This window comes from Malania oleifera, chromosome 11, assembly GCF_029873635.1.
Source record: "Malania oleifera isolate guangnan ecotype guangnan chromosome 11, ASM2987363v1, whole genome shotgun sequence".
Classification (NCBI taxonomy): domain Eukaryota; kingdom Viridiplantae; phylum Streptophyta; class Magnoliopsida; order Santalales; family Ximeniaceae; genus Malania; species Malania oleifera.
Genome location: NC_080427.1, coordinates 28,754,533 through 28,760,532, shown reverse-complemented (window position 1 = coordinate 28,760,532; position 6,000 = coordinate 28,754,533).

The following is a 6,000-nucleotide window of genomic DNA, read 5'->3' as shown; positions in this document are numbered from 1 at the left end:
GTTCTTTACATGAAACTGACGCAGTGGCCAGTCCAAGTAGGCTGCGAGAGATAATAGGACCTTAACTGTATTTAACTAGGCTACCAGCGTAAATTTTTCTTGATAATTTGTGCCATATGTTCGAGTGTATCCATTTGCTACTAGCCTCACCTTGTATCGTTCTGTAGATCCATCTGCCTTGTGTTTGACAGAGAAGACCCACTTGCACCTAACTATTTTCTTTCCTTTGGGCAGTGGAACCAGGGTCTATGTTTGATTCTTTAATAGTGCCCCAATTTCTTCCTCTATTACCTGAGTTCAATTGAGATCTGTTAATGCTTCCTGAATTGTAGTAGGAATAGGACATGTGGAAAGCTTAGGTGCGAATGTCTTGAGAGGTTCAGGTAGCTTTTCAGTGAAGACATAGTCAGAAATTAGATACCTTGACCTCCTTTCCTTAATGCCTGGGGAGTATCTTTTTGGTGACTTGCCACGATTATGCCTGAAAGGTAAGATATACCCAACAGAATTATCGATGCTACTCATAAATGAGGACATAATGGAATTACTTACCTCGAGAATATTCTTAGGGGATGGATCTAGAGGCACTGAGAGATAGGGGTATTCTTGTAACGTCCCTCAATTTCTTAACATAAAATGTCACATAATAGATAAAATGGTCAATCCGAACCCATGGGTAACGGGGAAACTTGTTATTTACAGCGGAAACCTAAGCAGCAGTAAGTATAAAATTGAAATCATCCATCCATCATACATAATACCAAAGTTTATTACATCATCAAAATACTGTATTTATACACAACTACCAAAAAGTCAAAACAACACTAGGACCATACAACAAAAAAATCTCTTGGTCCTAGTTCAACGCTTACCCTTCTAGTAGGGAAGCTCCACTCACTCAACGACAGCCTTGACCCGTCGGTTTCTCTGGGTTTCTTGAAAAGTTAAATAAGTTCGGGGGTGAGACACTTCTCAGTAAGAGAAAGTAAACTAAATAAAACTGTGTGGCAACATGAATATTTAATGCAATTATACGTATACAGTACATTTCATATTTCATAAACGTTCATCATACCATAATGAAAAATCACATGCTTTCGTATTTTCTAGTAAGTCATATCATACATAAAACATCTGTTATATTGATAATACTGAAAACAAGCCCAAGATGAATAGCTAGCTGATGTCATGTATTACCCCCCATGACAGGTTGTGCAGCCCGAAGGCAGGACCTAACAATGGCTGGCCGACCACTACCGAGTCAAATATGTCTGTAAGTACAATGGGCCCGCCACACCCTGGTCCAGACTACCAGGTGGACATCCACACTCTACTGAAAGCCACATCGACTATCCATCTCCCATCCCCTCGTGGAATGGTTAGCACTAATCTGAGCATAGATATCTGATCTACATATAGTTACGGTACCGAGCCCTTAAACTGAACTAAACTAATATCCTAGTTGTGATAACATATAATACATGATCATATATATAATATCATTACGGCCTCGTGTCGAAAATATAGTAATTACGGCCTCGTGCTAAAATCATGCATAAATATGGCCTTGTGCCGATAACATAAATACGGCCTCGTGCCAATAACATGAATACATGGCCTCACGCAAAAATCATTTCAAGTATATATATATTTTGAAAATAAATCATTTATCATATATTCGTCAAATTCATCACAACATAACTCATCTTTTCATAATACCCGAAACCATGCTTTGTTCGTAAAATTTTTCACATCATAATACATTTCACATAAAATACTATTCATGCCACACATATGCTGTTAAAAGTCATACTTCATATTCTAAAATCGTGATTTTCCAGCATCTCATACATAAATATATATTTTAATCATCATAGGAGTATTTTCCCAATTGCACATTTCATTCATAATAAACAATATAGCATATGTTTTTCTGAAAATAAATTTACTTATAATTAATAATAATTTGTATGGAAAATAACTGTTTTAATTTATTCCTTTACCTGGCTACTGAGAAATTCGTTAGAACCCAAATCCTACGCCCTTGGCGCCCGAAATTCAACTCCTAAAATTTACACTTTCTCCAAATTAATTAATCTATTTCTCCAAAATAATATTCATCTAACCTTTCCTAGGCTCCATATACCTAAAATTAATATTTAAGCTATTATTAAACATCCCCACTTAATTTTCCAAATTTTACCTGCGGGTCCCAAAATTACACCCGCGGCGCTCACCCGGACCCTAAATTCCAGAAATCCTACTTCAGTCCCAGATGCTTAATATTTTAGCATTTCTAAATTAATGCTAATTAATTAAAAGTAAGCCCTTTAATAACCCCCGTACCCCAAATTTGGGGTTTTGGCCCGACACCCCCACGAGAATTTCGTCCCGTTAGACTTGTAGAGAATCATCCCTAAATTCTCGTGGTGGTGTCCGTTCATCGATTGGACTTATATTTTGCAAGAAATTAAAGAAAAAGGAGAAAATGGCTTACTCCAAGGAATATGCCTATGCCGCTCCTACCACTGATCCGCTCCGGTAGAAATGACGGCAGCGGCGAATGGAGTCTAGTAGTATCTTCAGATTTTCGATCGGGCAAAAATCCATCATGAAATCAAGGAGAGAGGGAGAGAGAATGAGAGGAGACATAAAGAGAATCCAAAGCTGCAGGAAAGAAGAAAAGAAAAAGTAAAGAAGAAGAAGAATAAATTCAATTTTGAATCTCCTGAAGCTTCAGCAAGCTTGAGGAGGATAAATATAATAATAATAATAATATTTAATTAATATTAATAATATTATATTTTATTAATAAAATAAAATTTTATTTTAATTAATTTTTTTTCTTTCTTTTTTTATAAATCCGTTTAATTAAGTAATTATTTAATTAATTATTTATTTTTATTTTTTTTATTTTTTGGAATCACTCTACTAATCTTCTATAACCCTTTTTGGGGTTATTACAATTCTGGTTTATCTCCTGATGGTGTGGGCTCAATCGCTAAAGGCCCTTTAGATTCATAGGATATGTCCGGCAATGAAGATGTATCCGTTGATTCCTCACCAATTATTGGTGTGTCATTCTGATCTTCAAGCTAGTCAAAACTCAGCCAACTTAACTTTTCATCCAGTGTCTCCCCCTTGAAGAGAAGAATTGGATGTCGAAGAAGGATAGAACAGTCCAGACTCTATAAATCCATAGTCGCATAGGTACGCTTGGTAGCAGGATCATAGCAGTGGCAGCCTTTTTTATGCATAGCATAGCCTAAGAAGAGGCATCGAAGAGCACATGGGTCAAGTTTTGTGCGCTAGTTCTTAGGGAGGTGCACATACGCCACACACCCAAATATAGGAGGAGGGAGCATGAGGGTCGTAGGTAAGGAGACCAAGGCTGATAGGGACTGGAGTAGGGTTTTAAAATTTAAGATTTTTTAAATGGAAGTCAGTTGATTAAATGTATGACAGTGGTAACAGCATCAGGCCAATGTAGTATGGGGACATGAAGGCCTAAGAGGAGAGCCCGTCCAGTTTCAAGAAGATGCCGATTCTTCCGTTCAGTGACCCTATTTTGCTAAGGGGTTTGGAGACATGAGGTCTCGTGGATAATATCATGATGTTGGAAATAGGAATGAAAGTGGTGACTAACATATTCACTGCCATTTTCGGAGCGGAGAATATAGATCTTAGTTGAAAATTGAGTATGAACCATAACATGAAATGAATGAAAAACATGAAACACTTCATATTTATGTTTCATCAAATATAACTAGGTCATTCGGGTGCAGTCATCAACAAATATCACAAACCAACATACCCCAGAGATAGTGGACCAACATTCACCATAGATAGTGGATACAGGGGAGGGTCCCCATACATCAGAATGAATTAAAGTGAACAGTGTATCACTTTTTATTCATGTTTAATGGATAAGTAGCATGATGAATTTTAGCTAAAATGAAAGTATCACATTTAAATTCAAAAATATCCAACTTGGAGAATACATCAGGAAACAAACGTTGTAAGTAACCGAATGACGAATGTCCCAAACGACGATGCCACAACCAAACCTATCGAGCTTTGGAACCATGTGAAGAAGATATGTGATGTGCATGACCCAAACTGAAATCTTCCATGTAGTACAATCCCCCCTTCTTAGTACCACACCTAATGATCTCCTTGGCAAGAATATCCTGAAGAAGACAAAAATTAGGATAAATTAGTACCACACAATTTAGACTTGTAGTAACTTGGCTAATAGATAATAACTTGTGGGATGAAGAGGGAACAAGTAGAGTGTTGGATAAATGAAGAGAGGGTGATAAGGTCACAGATCCAACCCCTGTGATAGGTGAGATCACTCCATTAGCATTCGCAATGCTGCTGTGCCTTGGAGATGAGCAGTGGGAGAAATCTGCAGGATCAAAAGGCATATGATCCATGGCCTCAAATTCGAGAAGCAAAGCACCATTGTTCACATCGCAGGGATGAACAAGTAAGACATGAACAAGGTTACCTGGGTTTGTAGGAGAGAAGGTATGGCCACCATCAAAATTGGTGGTAGCAACAAAATCCTAAACCATTTTGGCTGTGGGAAATCTAATGAAATTTCTTATTAACGTCAGATCCATGAAGTTGATCAACCAACCTTTGACAATGGTGTTGTCAGTGCACCACTTGCAGAAGGATCGGTCGATTGGAGATGGCGGAGGTAACTTGCCATTGATGTAGCCCAACTTATCTTTTTTGAAGATGTACATCTTGACAACTTGGGACTATAAAGCATAGTTAAAACCATCCAACTTGATGCTAATCAGGACAATCGCAGGTTTAGGAGGAATGGTTGGGACCTAAGCTTTGGACAAAACTTTGGCCATCTTGTTGGTAAATAATTCAGAGAGGAGCATATTAGGATCGGTGGTAGAGTCACCGAACTTCATCGGAATTTCTTTGTCGTCTCCTATATAAGAATGGATCAGGTGGAAGGAGGCTACGAGCTAGGGGTTGACGTGAACCGAGAGTTGTGGCTCTGATACCATGTCAAATTCTCTATCTTTTTATTTCATATATTTATAAAGGTATTGTACAAATATATATAGAGAGATTAACAACCCCATCCTTGGCTATACAAATTTTATGGCTATAATCATGCTAAAATTTGATGGTAGAAGAGATTTTGCAGTTATGACTATTCTTATAATCTCTTTGATTTGTTTCTTAATTAACAACTCACATCAACAATTAATCTATGTGTGTTTCCTTTTGAAAAATCTCAATAAATATGTATTTTAAATTGTTGCAACTATGATAATTAATATATAATTTAAGTATTTATTTAATATATATAAATAAAAGTTGGCAATAGGCAATCCTTCGTTGCAAAAGCTAAGAGTGGATTTTTTTTATGTTTTTTTTTTTGTTAAAAAGAGGGTGGCACCTCCTATTATTTATTACTATGCCCTCACTTTTGATAGAAGAATACCGTGGTTACAAGATAAGCAAAAGGGTGGATACAGATAAATAAAATAAAACAATCCCAAAAAACAATACCAACAATCAACCGAACAAGGACAACAGATATAAATAATGCTAACTAAGAAAAAGGTCTAGATAAAAACACAAAAAAAAAAAAAAAAAACCTTAAACAAATCAAAATCCACCTGTCAAAACTCGAGATTTGAATTAACGACGAACGAAAGTGAGACCCAACCTATCTATCAGAAGAATACCTTTCAGATAATGTGGTAAAATATGTTGTTTTTCATAAATTACATTATTTTTCATTTCTCCTTCTTTAGTAAGAAAATCAGTCGCACTATTCCCTTCCCTATATTGATATATCACCATGAAAACATAGTTCAAAATTTGTTGATATTTCTTAACTGCAGAAATTGTTGACGAGTGAAGACTAGATCAATGTATGTCTTCTCTCTTAATTTTTCTTTCTTGTTTCTTCGCGCCCCCCACCCCCCCTTTTTTTTTTTTTTTTCTTGGGACCCTCTA